This window comes from Xyrauchen texanus, chromosome 18 (genome assembly GCF_025860055.1).
Source record: "Xyrauchen texanus isolate HMW12.3.18 chromosome 18, RBS_HiC_50CHRs, whole genome shotgun sequence".
NCBI lineage: Eukaryota > Metazoa > Chordata > Actinopteri > Cypriniformes > Catostomidae > Xyrauchen > Xyrauchen texanus.
The window spans coordinates 38,556,975-38,572,585 of record NC_068293.1 but is presented as its reverse complement, the minus strand read 5'-3'; positions in this window follow the sequence as shown (position 1 = coordinate 38,572,585).

Below are 15,611 nucleotides of genomic sequence, written 5' to 3'. Positions count from 1 at the left end.
CAACCCAGCTTGCTGGACTTCAGGCACAGGTGGGGCTCAGTGAGTGGCCGAACCGAAGATTTAGGTAAGATTCCCCTGAAGAGACCAACAGCCACTGACGTAAATTGTATGAGTGTTCCCTTGCTACTTCTCACTCAAAGTATCATGCCAACCCAACAGACTTTTTGTGATGACAGACACCATATGTTCCTTTTGTAAGCAGGGTAATACAAGTATACAACACACCTTGACAGTAATAGTTCACCCAAAATTAAAAATTCTGTCATTATTTACCATCATGTTGTTCCAAACTTGTATGCTGTTATTCTTCCCAAGAAACACAAAATTAGATTTTTTTTTTTTAAGTATCTTTTTAAGAGTATAGTGACCATGATTGTCAAGACAAAATACCCAACATAAAGTCACCATAAAAGTAGCTCATGTGACTCTTCTTAAGCCATATAGTATCTTTGTGTGAGGAACAGGCCAAATGTAAGTCTTTATTCACAGATCATCTTCTTCTCTGAGCTCTGCAATCTCATTTATGTTTATACTCAGACTACAAACTTAAACCTTCTTGTTACTTATATTATGACTCGTCTCTCCTTTTCTTTAAAAAAAGCAAAAATCAGGGTTCCAGTGAGGCACTTACAATGGCCATGAATGGGGGCCAATTTGTTTTATGTTAAAATACTCACGTTTTTCAAAAGCATTGCCACAAGACGCAAACAATATGCATGTAAAAATGATTCTAGTGTGATAAATCACTTACTAACCTTTTCTGTGTAAAGTTACAGCCAATTTTACAATGTCGCCATGACGAAGTAATGTCAACAAACCCTTAAAACATAAAATGACTGTAAGAATTACAATTTAACATTTCAGCTCAAATAATACATGTTTTAACAGAATAGTGCTTTTATAAAATTGTAAGCTTCACATTTATGCTTTTAAACCCTCCAAAAATAGTCAAAGTACATTTTTGTGGTAATCAACATTTTGCCACAAATTATGTTGATTGAGCTAGACTTGTGTTGAACTGGGAATATTGCTTTAATTGATGACAAGAAGCCCTTCGTTTTTGTATGTGTTGGGTGCATCAGTTTGAATATGCAGAACGGAGAATGAGATTTGAGAACAGATTATATCCTTTTTGTAGCTTGAACTGTTGTTGCAAGGAAACAAGCTGCGTAAAGATTCTTAAAAATTCTCCTTTAATGTTCCATGGGGGTAAATCAGCATACAGATTTCGAACAACATGGGTGTGAGCAAATAATGACAGAATTTTCATATTTGGGCGAACTATTCCTTTAATGTGTGTTTCATGTCTTTTGTTTACATGCTTCTTTAGTTTTATGCATGTCATTTTAACTAGAATAGTAATGATGTCTTGAGACTCACTGCAGTTTTATGGTTTGTGTGCGTCTGATAACAGCCATGTGTACAGCACCACAATTTCCATGGTGAAACATTTCAGGTCGCCATAGCAACACAGGAGACCTCTTTACACCTGACTGATGCGCAGTATGTTGACTGTCACCAGGGTTTTGTCAATCTCCGGAAATGTGTACTGAGGGTTTAAAGGAATATTCTGGGTTCAATACAAGTTAAGCTCAGTCGACAGCATTTATGGCATGATGTTTATTACCACAAAATTAATTTAGACTCATCCCTCCTTTTCCTTAAAATCGAGTTTACAGTGAGACGCCTACAATGGTAGGCCAATATTTGGAGGGTTTAAAGGCATAAATGTGAAGCTTATAAAAGCACGTTCATTAATTCTTCTGTTAAAACTCTGTATTATTTGAAGTTTTTGGGGGTTTTAGGGTTTGTTGACCTACATCGTCATGGCAGCGAATCTGTAAAATGGGCATAACTTTACACAGAAAAGGTTGGTAAGTGTTTTTTCATGTTAGAACACATTTTGTTTATGTCTTGTAGCCATACTTGTGAAAGAGTGAGGACTTTAATCTTCAAAAATGTCCCCCCATTATCTTCCACTGTCACTGACGATGAGTCAATAACTTTTGTGGTAATCAACATTATTCCACAAATGCTGTCGACTGAGCTTAACTTGTATTGAATATTGCTCTAACAAGCATTCATCTTTTAGGATGAATGTAGTGATTGGAAGTGATGTAGTGATGGGTGAAATGAAAATGGCTTGAAAAAAAAAATACAGAGGTTGCACACAAATTACCAAAGTTCAGACAATTGTCAATTATCCACCAATTGGCTTGCTCAGATACAACATGTTAAGCCAATTGTCTCACATAGTATAAGATGATTGGTCCTTTGACATGTGGTGATCAGACCTTTGTAGCTCCAAAAATCATATAAAGGAAAAATCTTCTGAGCAGTATAATAGGTGTGGGTGAGAAACAGAACAATATTTAAGCCCTTTTTTTTTACTCTAAATCTCTACTTTTACTTTTACATCTGAAAGTCACAAATGCCTGTTTAAGTTTTAGATGTGAAAGATAAAGTGGAGATTTAGAGTATAAATATAAATATATTTTTCTGTTTCTCACCCACACCTACCAAATTGCTTCTGGAAAAATGGATTAAAACACTGGAATCATATGGAGTACTTTTATGTTTCCTTTGTGATTTTTTTAGTTACAAAGGTCTGATCACCATTCACTTGCATTGTATGGACCTACAGAGCTGAGATATTTTTCTAAAAATCTAAGTTTGTGTTCTGCAGAAGAAAGAAAATGATACACATCTGGGATGGCATAAGTGAGTAAATGATTAGAGAATAAAAAATTTGGGTGAACTATCCCTTTAAAGTGATAGCTCAGCCATAATTGAATTTTCTGTCATAATTTCCCTACCTTCATGTTGTTCCAAACCTGTGTGACCTTCTGTATTCTGTTGGACACAAAATACTATGTTAGAGACTGACATTCTTGGCCACCATTTACTTTCAATATATATATATATATAAAAAACACATTCACTGAAGGTAAATAGTGACTCAGGCAAACATTCTGTCTAATATCTCCTTATTGTGTTGCATGGAAGAAAGAAAGTCATACGGGTTTGGAACAACATGATGGTGAATGATGACAGAATTTCCATTAATAATAATAATAATAATAATAATAATAATAATTCTGTAATGCATGGGTTAAATGTGTATTGTGTAATGGAATATAGGGGAGTTGACGTATATTATGTAATTTGTGAAAGTAACGAGTTACACACTACTTGAGTAATCTTTTAATTAGATACTTTCTTACTCAAGTAATTATTTATGTTAGTACTTCTACTTGAGTAAGATTTTTTTTTTAAAGTAATTGTACTTTTACTTGAGTACAGTTTTTGGCTAATCTACACACCTCTGCCATTTGAAAATGTAAGCGCTTAAAAATCACAATAATAGGTGACACTAGGCTCTCAAGAAGCAAATGAAAGATTCATAAACTGTTTTCATAATGGTGGATGTGAACAGCTCAAGAAAGAGAAACCTGCTCAGTGTGTCTACACAGGTAATTGAATTGTCTGTTAGGGAAATGGCTCAGAGTAAGGACACATCATTATAGACGTTGCACTTACCCATCTTCCAGGCTTTGCAAGAAATCCTTGTTTTACGTTTAGCTGGAGAAAGTGGCTGCTGGTGCTTTTCAAGAATTGTGGAACAAAGATGTCAGTTATGATCAAAAAATGTATACTTTTTTTATTGTAGTGTGTGCAACCCGTTATCAATTCTTAGAATCCAAAGATTGAAATTCAGTACTAAGGACCTTTCACCATGTGTGGAGGATAAAAGTTTTGTTTGACTCTTTCCATGTAACGTGTGTCCAAAGAAGAGATCCACTCAATCGATTAGTCAATAAATAACGTTTCTGTTAATAACCTTTCTATTCTTTACAGTGAGTTGATGATCAAAAAGCACAAAAATATGTGTTAAATTCTAATCACACAGCACAGATGCGGTAACGAATCCACTCTGGTTTGATTCGCTCAATCAAAACACATCTGTTCTGATGCTCTGTACATTTCTGCTATTCTTAAAGAAACATGTGCTCTATGTACATATAATTTAAATACTTTTATGTTATTAAAAAAAATATTTATGTTAACAATAAACTTGTAACAATGTGTATACAGTATATGCATTATACTAGATTCAATTTCATTGAATTTTTTTACATTTTTAAAAAGTAAACATTTGAGAAAAAGAGAGAGAGAGAGAGGGGCTTAACAAATCTTTTTACCTTCACCAACTATTCACATGATCAAATTCAACATACAAATAAATTAATACCTTCTATTTTAACATTTTAGAAACAAGACCTCATCCTCACCTGTTTCACATACACTTCCCACACACCAAATACTTCATACTAAAATATCCTTAACTAATTTAAAATAGGCAAAATCAATTTTAATTTGAGCTGCCACATTCCTTTTGAGAATGTCTAGATCCACTGATCCATTGCCCAATATTTTATTTTTCAGGTCTTCCAAATAGCCATCTTTGCTGATCCTAACAAAGCTTTTTATAAACAAATTTTCCCCCTCTCATGAAATTTATACTGAAATCCATTTATGAAACATTGATAGGACAATTCTTCACCCAGGCTTTGAAAACAGTTCTTTAAAAAAACCTAAAAAGGCAATTCAACCTCTTACAATTATAAAACAAATGTTCAACAGATTTCTCATTCTGACAAAATTAACATTCCCTCCCTACTGCTGGATTTAGGTGTGCCACATATCTGTTTGTAGCTATAGCACCATGAATCAGTCTCCAATGTTTGTCTGCTGTATGTTTCTCAATGGGAGGCTTGTACAGAGACCTCCAGTATCCTCTAAAATCTAGCCCAAACACTTCTGACCACCTCCATGCTCAGCACATTCTTAGCACAGACTGATGAGAAACTTTTACACAAATTATATACAAATACTTTTTTTTATGTCTTTAAATCCTCTTAGCATGGATCGATAAAAGGGGTTAAGTTGTGCCAGTTCAAGCCATTTAGTCTCAATAAAAACAATTGTCTATCATATCATATCTGATGCCCTCCTTAGGAGAACACAAGCAACATTAGTCCATCCCAAATTCTCCTCGTAAAAAAGTCTCTGTGCTTCCTGTAAATGAAAAGTGTTGATCCGGCTTCTTATGTCCACAAAATGTTGTCCCCCTTCTTGATATGGTAGATACAATCAAGGAGCTTTAATCCGGTGTTTCCCTGACCAGAAGAAATCTACTAATCTGTTTTGAATTACTCTTATAACATCCTCTGGTGGCTCCAACACATTCAATCTATCTATGCCATAGCATGGATGCGGCCAGGTTGTTTATAATCAAAACTCTACCCCTGTAGGATAGTTTTGGTAATAGCCATTTCTATTTTGACAACTTGACCTGCACCTTCTACAGCATACCCTCCCAATGCTTTTGTCTATAGTTTTCTACACCCAAAACCACTCCCAAATTCTTAAAACCTTCTTTTCCCCATTTTATTGTGGTCCTCTATTATTCCATGGACCCTCAATAAATCCTTCACTCTTTGCCCAGTTCACTTTAGCTGAGGACAAATTTTCATATAAATCCAAACCCCTACAGATATATTAGATATCCTACTTCCCAGAAATAAAAAAACGGTTACATCATCGAGATTACTAAGTAACTAGAACCTATACACTCCACTGGTATATGAAAATCATATAGATCCTTTCTCAATTTACACAAAAGGGGCTGAATTGCTAGGCTATATAGCTGACCAGAGAGAGGACATCCTTGTCATATTCTTCTCTTAACATGCAGTGGACAGCTGAGACCAGCTCCCAACTTAAGCATTACAGTAGCCCCTTTGTATAACAGTTGTATCCAAGATACAAATTGATTTCCAAATCTAAAAGCTTTTAAAACATTAAAAAGCTACTCATCTTCTTGATCAACAAATATATACAAATTATCCATAATCCATAAATGTACAACATTATTCAAGTACTTTTTAAGTCTGTTAGCTAAACACTTAAAATTATTTTATAATACAGGCATAATAGGGAAATTGGGCGCCAGTTTATCAACAAACCCAAGTCCCCACTCTTAGGCAGAAGTGACAGAACAACATGCTGACAACTGTTTGGTAGTACATCCCTTTTAAAACACTCACAGATTACATCATAATGGTCTTTAACTACCCCCCCACACACACACACAAAAAAGCAGCAGAACAGCTTCTGAAAGTTCAAAAGTAATCCACTTATCTAGTTTTTTCCTATCTTCAGGTTCCAATCTAGGAAGTCCTTGTAACAGCTGGACAGTACTTTCAGAATCACAGTCAGTAGCACTAAAGAGCTGTCTATAAAAGTCCACTGCCATCTTTCTCATCTCCACTTAATCCAGTGTTACTGACCCATTTCCTCAACGACGGTAAAGTATTTGTTTTTGTTTTGCTACTTTGCATTCAGGATTAAAAAAATTTTTGTTGGAGCATCTATTTCTTTGATAGAAGATATTTATCGATCCATGCTAAGAGGTTGACAATTGATATTTTCTGTTCATAGAGAAATACCACCACGGCCTTATTCATCCTGGATGCCGAAACAATAGTGTCATGTCCGACACGCTCTCCCACATCCAGTAACACATCCTCAATGGCAATTCCATCATGAGAAACAAGCCTGATTCCTTGACGAAGTGACAGGGATGGCATCTGCCTGCTTCATTGAGATGCCATCCCAACTCACCCCCATGAAAATCTTTTGAAATAACAGAGATTATGAAAAAATAACCAAATTATAATACATTTTGATATAATATTTCCACCTAAAACCATAGAAAAGGCCCTTTCAAATTTCCCTCTCACCATGATTAACCTCCCACACACCCACTTCCCAGCATGCACTGAGAGAGAGAGAGAGAAAAAGAGAGACAGAGAGAAATAATTTTTTTCATATGTGTGCATAGTGGACATTATAACTTAAATATATACACAATAATCAATCAATTGGAACCAAATAGAATTGAGAGTTTGTCAATCGGAATTGAATTGGGAGATCTTTATGAATACCCAGCCCTTTTTGGGATGTCACTAAATCAACCCAATAATGTTTGATCAACAATAATCAATATTAATAATAACCTTAAATTATATTTAGTCTTTGGTACACATCTTTGGTTTTGTGTCAATGAAGGGGTACTTTAGCCTTACTGATGGTGCTGTAGGGGAAATATATATCAAATATAATTGGAAACCTTGATATAGATTATTTGTACATAGACAGATGTTAATGGCATATTTTTTTATGAAATTTTAGGGGAAGCTGTACTTTCTGTGCAGGTTTAAATCAATTGCTACTGAGAATAAGAGCGAGATTAAGGAGGGGAAAAGATTGTGCTCTTCCTCTTTGTTCCTGTTCTGGATAAAGTCTGGATGCTGTGTTACTGGTACAATTACATTACGTCCATGCTAATTAAAGTCAGTCGAGGCTAAATTAGCCGAGCTGTGCTTCTGTGGTCTCCGAGCAGACTGTTCCCCTGTGTGTACTGGATAGCACAAATTGAGAGGTTTGTGAAAGACAATCCTAAATTATCCATGCCACATCAGGTCACAGCATAATGAGGTGTGCATGACCTAATGGCCTACTTGACATCATCCATTTGGCTGACATCATTAATTTAAGATGCTTGTAGGTTTGTCACGCTTAGGGTGACCAGATGTCTCGGTTTCAAAAGGTGTCCTAACAGTTCATTAAAAAATTTAAATTTCCCCCAGATTAAGTGGTAAAGGTCACAAAAGCTGCCGCGTTCTCAAATCTCGTTCACTTTCGCACGTTCAAATTTGCTGCTGTGCCAAAACACCACGAACCAATGTGCGCAATGTATTTTCAAATGCCTTTTTCTCTCTATGTGGTGTCAGGTGCGCTATAAACAAAGACATTCTCACTTTCGTGACAGATTTGAATGGGTAAAGAGAGATTTTCAGTGAATTTGAAATTAGAGCTTAAATTTCATTCTGTTCCTCACACAACGTTCACTATAAAAAACTAAAGCTACACTAAATTCGGCACAGACCTTTAGACTGTTCTGACTCAGGTTGCTATGATTTTACTAACTGATCGGACTCTTAAAACACATCCAAACAAATCTGTTTTTGACTGAAAACATCATAATTTTCCAAAGCATGCAGTAATGGAGAATGTTTTCAAAATACACAATTTTTCGTGGATAAATACATGGAGATAAATGTACAAAATCAAAGGTGCTGTAAGCTATTTTTTTTAATGGAAAAGTATGCAAAACATTTTTTTGCTCCCTTAAAGATATTAATGAAATTAGTGTCCTGAGATATCTCACCGGTCTCTTTGACAGACAGCTGTAGACTTTGTAAACAGGAAACAAAAATGTGTCCACAGACATTGACGCTTTTCACCTATCAATCATTTTGCTTGTTCTCATAGTGTTGTATTTGAAGCGGATCATTGAGTCTGTGATTCAGAATATTTGTCAGTTGAGGGCGCTATTGTGCCACTGTTGAATTTGACAGCCACAAGAAAAAACATTCCTGGGCTTTGGTCTCAAAATTATCTTTGGAGGGTGGGTTTTTGCAACGAGGAGGCGTGGTTAATTCAATGGCTCCGTCACTTGAAAGCTTCAGAATGCTAAAATCTCTCACATCACCATTAATGCATTTTCAAGCAAAAACATATTAGTGTGGACAGTTTTCCCATAGTGGATATTCAAAGTTGCCAAAATTCCCATTGATGGATTGTTCAAATGAGCCAAGAGTCAAGAACAAAATCTTTGCGAATTCGAACTCCATCTGTCAAAACATTTAAATGCACTTTTTATTTGCTTTAAGTTGCAATTCGTCTCACTCTCTTTGCAATTTCAATAGTATATAGCTAATGAGTTCATTAACTAGACTCTCTGCTGACAGATTTGCACTCTTATGGACCTCTGACACAACAAAGAGGTGATAGACACTTGGCATTTATAGAACACACCACAATAGTGCATCTTTTTCCATTGTTATATGGGCTTTAGTGTCTGACAGTCGAAGAGTTTAGTGTGTCATTTTGAAGGGGAGCTCAATCAATACCTAATGAGATGGAGGTGGAGACTTCCTGCCTCTTGTCTAATGTGACATAGATCAGACAAGCTTTGAGTTTGAAGAATGATGCACAAAAAACAAAAAAAAAAAACTTTTACAATAACCAAAGGTTTATCTTTGCATCATTTTCACCCTTGGCCTTGGAAAGAATGGAAACAATAAATTTGCACCTGCATGCCATGTTGCAGACAGAGGCATGGACAGTTTGCAACTGTCATTAATGCCTATTTCCCTGCCGCTGGTGCATTCAATATGTGAACAAGTAAATGCATTTCTATTGAATCTGCAGTCACATTGTGTTTTTGCTGTTTTGCCTTTAATTTGTTTTCCATTGACTATTTTCTAACTCTACACAAGCAGCTGAATGATTGCGACTTCGGATCTTCAGACGGTGCCGAATACCCCCACATTCGTGACATTCAGGATATTTGTTTTTCACTCTTTGCTGTCTCCATATTAGGTATCCATGGTGACGGTCTTTGGCCTCTGCATTAGGTGCTCGGAATAAAGATGTATCATCAGTTTATTAGTCTCCTGAGACTGGAATGATAAAGTTCCTCTGTGCTTGCTGCAGGCTTGATACAATTGGGATTTATTGCACGTTACTGCAGTTTATGGTCTTTGTCGTGTCCTCACTATAGTTGCTTTCTTGGTCTCAGTCATATTCATGCTGTATTTAAATATAATTACATATGGGTGTTTTCTGTTCAAATATACATGTGCAGGCTGTTTAGATGGTGACATTTGAAATCTTTATAGCTCATTGACTCCTTTGTAGAGCATCAGTTTAGCTAAATGTAAGTTACTGTAAATGCATAAATTATCTGGACAATAGTTCACACAAAAAGGAAAATTATTTTATTATTTACTCACTCAAGACAGAAAGTTAAAGGTTTGGAATGAAATGAGGGTGACAAAATGATATTTTTTGGGTGAACTATTCCTTGAAATCTAATTTGCAAGCAGGTGTTAAGTATATCTGTTAAAATATACAGTATATGTACATCCTGTGTAGATTTATACACACATTAACATCTTTATAGAGCATCAGTTGAGCTAAACTTGAGCTGAATGTGATCACTGCCCTTCGATGTATTTTTTTTTTTTTACTGCAATGGCCTGCATATTGATTAAAACAAAGTGACCTTTCTAGGCATGATGTTATTGAAACGTAATTAAAACGTAATGTTCTGCAGGACAGGAAATAGGGGTCACACACCACGAGTGAAGGATAGGTAATTATCCTTTGATCTTTACCGAGTGGGGACAAACCTTTCACAATGTAAACCATTATTGGAAAATAGCTTTCCTAAATATTTATTAACCGAGCAATTAGAAATACCATGGTCGTAGTATAGTTTATTGCATGGGACAGTCAGTAGATTGGTAGTTCCAAGCATCCAAATTATGGAAATAATATAAACATATACACACAGGATTTGCAATGCAGGAAAAGTGTCATTCAGTGCTTCTTTTACATCTTTTGAAGACTTATTTTTCAGGGATGTTTGCATGCCACATTTGCAACGTTCAGATACTTTCCTAGCCAAAGACATCCCATGCATTATCAGTTTTAAGCTGTCATAAGTAAAAGCCAAGATTATCAGAAGTTATTCAATATAAGCATGAGTCACCCATGTATTTAAAGTGTCAAATGTATTCATCATTTGTCATGCACTCTGGCTTTGGAGATAAACATTTTCTAATCGTATGGTTCTTGAAACTAAATTGAATTAAGAGGTCAAACTAAAAGGAAATACCCACTCTTTATTATAATGATAACCTGCTTGATGAGGATTGTTTTCTGATGTCAAATCTACATGTCCACCCATTAAGTTTAAAATTCTCTCATTATTTATTTACCTTCATGCCATCACATATGTATATAACTTTCTTTATTCTGCAGAACACAAATAAAGCTTTGTAGAAGCATTTCAGCTCTGTACATCCTCACAATGCAAGTGAATGGTGACCAGAACTTAAAAGGTCCAAATAGGACATAAAGGCAGCATAAAGTAATTTAAAAGACTCCAATGGTTAAATCCATATCTTCGTAAGTGATATAATAAGTGTGGGTGAGAAACAGATTAATATTTAAGTCTTTTTTTTTACTTTAAATCTACACTTTCACGTCCACATTCTGGTGTGGAAGTGACTTTCACTTTCAAATTCAGCCACCGATTGGTCAAGGCTTGTTAAAGGTGGAGATTTATAGTAAGAAAGGACTTATATATTGATTTGTTTCACACCCACACCAATCATATCGCTTCTGAAGACAGGGAATTAACCAATGGAGGCGTATGGCTGTCCTTTTTTGGACCTTCTGTGATCTGGTCACCATTTACTTGCATTGTGAGGACCAAAAGAAACCTTTGTTTGTGTTCCACAGAAGAAACAAATAAATAGGCTTTATTTTCTTGAAGCAAAATACAATTTAATACTTCTTTCTTTTGATCTTTGGGTGAAATATGACCTGCGATTTTCATAAGATTCACCCCATTATCTTGTCAGTGACAGGGTTGAAGCCTGTCATTGTTGCTATACAAGGAAGCCCATGTGAGGGTTTAACATTTCAGATTTGAGTGCTGCTGCTATTAAAACACTTGAGTGATGGCTGTTTACATGCATGGACATGTGACCCGCACTCACCCCCATATCAGATGAGTGGCTCTGTCACAGCACAAAACCCTCTATGAAAGAGCAATGAACTTTTGTGACTCTGGAGTTCATCAACAGATTGGCACGGTCCCAAAACCTAGTGAACTGCCTAGTGAAGTCTGCATTTTAAGGCATTATAGTGCCTCAGACAAATGCTATTAAAAAGAATAAGGCAGCATGATTGCAATTCCTTTTAAGATACCTTCTTTTGGCCTAATTCTAAGGCAGCATCGCATATATCCTTCACAAATACCTTCTTATTCTTGTGATGTTATATAGGAACAATTTTGTCGAATCTGTCCCACTTGCTCTTTTTTTGTCGATAATCACCATAATCATAGCAACATTCATGCTGGATAAGTGGACTGCCATAGAAAACACAGCACAGTTGTTGTTTGTATTCTTTTTCTGTTGCTCTTTTCTCTCTGTCTGTCTGTCTGTCTGTCTGTCTCTTTTTAAGTCTCTGAGACCTTCAAGCCATTCTCTTACAGCCATAATCATTCCCTCCAAAGCCATTTGTATGGCAGTGTGTGTTGCCATGGTAACGCCTTTCATCAATCACCATGTTAGTGCTGAAAGTGAATATGAATAATGCACTATTTACACACCCAGTGTAAACCCAATCCACCCAAGCCTACTGTATCATTTTATGTGTTTCCATTTATTGAAATATTTGTATAATGTATGAGACAAATGGGCTAAATCAACTACTCATTACATCCGCCTGACTGTGTCAACAAATACACACTAATGTAATATCTCATTAAAAAGATTAGAAATTTAAATAAATAAATAAATAAATAAAAATCATGAGATGATGGGTTATTATTCCACTTAACCATTGTACTTTGTTTCGGCTGCATTGTCTAAGTGTTTGGGGTCAGATTTGACTCCCACCCCTAAGCTTAAACTTTCTCACAGTGGAAAAGGGCAACTATCTGAACATCAGCCTTTGATCTGTCTGTGTGTGTGCGTACACATGTATGTGTCTGTGTGTGCATGTTGGTGTGTGTGCATGTGTGTGAGCATGCTTGGTGTGTGCGAAGTATTATTGTCTCACCCTTTTATTTCTGTGAATTATGATTTTTGAATGTCTGTTCGGGAGACTGGACTTCCTGTTGCTGTAGACACGCTGCAAGAGTGTTTGTAGCCTGCTTAGCATTGCTTATTCTTATTCTCATATGTTCGTCTTTTTATCCTTTTTCATTTTACCGCGTTTTGGGTTTTTCCACTTTTCTACTGTTTCATCTGCATGTATTTTACCTGTTGCTGCTGATGCTTAGCTCGAGTCTGTGTTTGTAGCCTGCTAGCTTTTTTAGCATCGCTTATATATCTGTTTTCAGCCTTTAATCCGTAACTAAAAAACTAGCATTTTCCACATGTATTCGCTTTCTATTTTTATCGTGATTAAACTGTGTGTATTTTACAGAGCTCACTCATTTTTCTCCTCTGTGTTACATGGATTATTGCATCGATCTCAAAGCATCACTTATCAAGAATAACCAACAACAACAAACAATTGCGTGAGGGATTCACATCGATCTCAAACACTCACCGCTCAGGAACAACCAACAACAACAAACAACTGTGGTAAGTCACGTTATTTCTTCCTGCATTGCATGTCACATGCTTACAGTAGCTTCTTCCGTCAGCAGTGAGGGATAAATACATGTGATAAATGTAAAGAATTAGACCTATGGAGAAGGTTAATGAGTTAGAGACACGCATCTGAACGCTAGTGGAGGTCAGTGAGAAAGAGAAGCCAGTAGATACTGTTTCGGATGCGAGTAGTACAGAAAGAAACATACTTTGGTTCCATTGTGGATGTGTTATGGTCTCACCCCTTCATTTCTGGGTGTGTTCTGTATTGTGGCTGATTTTATTTGACAAATTCTATAAAAAATGCTCTCTTTTGTAGTCTCACCTTTTCATTCCTGTGTGTGACTGTGTGGGTGGGTTTGTGTCTGTGTGAGCATGTGCGTTCTGTACTGTGGATGTGTTATAGTACACCCCTTCTCTGTTTGTGTTCTGCATTGTGGATGATTTGTTGATTTAATGGACAATTTTGTTTATAAGAATCCTCGGTTTTATTGTCTCATCCATTAATTTCTTATGTGGGGTCAGATTTGACACCGAACATGATGAGTGTGAGTATTTTTATCACACCACCACACGACCACAATCAAACCCAATAAATTTGTGTGTGTGTGTATGTATTATATTTTAGCATTTGTGGACTTGCCGCATTCACTTCCATTGTAAGTATCTTATTGTAAGCACTTTTTTTATATAAATGAGGGACAAATTGAAAAATATATATATATATATATACATATATTTGTGGAAATCAACATTATGCACAAATGCTGTTGATTGAGCTTGAACTGGTATTGAACCCGGATCATTCCTTTAAAGGTATGGTGATTTGTGGGTGCTTATGATATTTTGTGAAAGCAAAGCAGCTGGTTTGTGAGGACTTGTCAGAGCCCAGAAATAATCTGTCAGATACAGCACCCAAGGAACATACTAATCTCATAGCCAATTTCCATTTTCTTCTATGAAACGAACTAAAGGAAAAATTGTATTTTGTTACTATGCTAATGGAGCAGTGATTAAGCTGTTTTACATTGTAGAGTGTAATATAATAGACCGGTAACCCTTAAGAAGTGATCATTACAATTCAGTCTGTTCATGCAAATGCTCCATAGGCAGCAGATGATGTGCTCTTCCCCCTAATGAATGACAATCTGCCATGCCTGGTTGCAACAGAACCAAAACAATCCCACAATCCTCTCCTCCATTCTCTTCTAATTTACACAAACCAGATTTGTCTGACACTGCTATATTCAGAAATCCAATGATAAGACGGGACCACGTTTGCTGATTTGTCCTCTGCAGAAAACCCTTCACAGGCTCTCCGAGTCTGCCTATCAACCCTTTTGTACTTCACAAACAATCATGCAATTTTTATCAGTGCGCTGCTTCTTGCAGCTGCGGTGGAATGAGAGGATTAGAGCATGTTTAAACCAGGCTGCCAAGAACAAGACGAGCGCTGGATGCAGGCACGCAGGTTAATTTTATTTGCGCGCCAAACCAGGATAAGGAACAGGGAGCTTTACAGCCACCCCATATGCATCACGAGAGGGGCGAATCTGTAGAATAGAATTTAAGCAGCAGGATTTGCAATGGGATCAACTGTTGTTTCCTAAAATGTCTTCTTCTATTTTTCTTCTCTTATCTCCCCAATTTGGAATGCCCAATGTGCTCTAAGTCCTCGTGGTGGCATAGTGACTTGCCTCAATCCGGGTGGCGGAGGACGAATCTCAGTTGCCTCCGCGTCTGAGACTGGCAATCCGTGCATTTTATCACGTGGCTTGTTGTGCGCATAACCGTGAAAATGTTGCACGTGTGGAGGCTCACGCTATTCTCTGTGGCATCCATGCACAACTCGCCCCACCGAGAGAGAGAACCACATTATAGCGACCACGAGGAGCTTAACCCAACGTGACTCTACCCACCCTAGCAACCGGGCCAATTGGTTGCTTAGGAAGCCTGACTGAAGTCACTGAGCACGCCCTGGATTCGAACTTGCAACTCCAGGTGTGGTAGTCAGCGTCTTTACTTGCTGAGGATGTCTCCTTAAAGCGAACATGCGCTGGTGGACGGCAGGTAATTCTTGGCCCCTGGTGGACAATATAATGATGCCGGTTAGGATGTGATTGTAGCTGCTCTTTCTCCTACTCGGAGTGCTGCATTTCTACATCTGGAGTGAAGAGGTGGAGGGAGCAGCCGGAAAACCATTCATCTGCCTGCGTTGTTCCTTCTGCAGCTTGCAGATTTCATCCCAGGGGTGATACTTATGACGCACACAGGTGCCCGTTGCTTTCAAGCCAGCAGTCG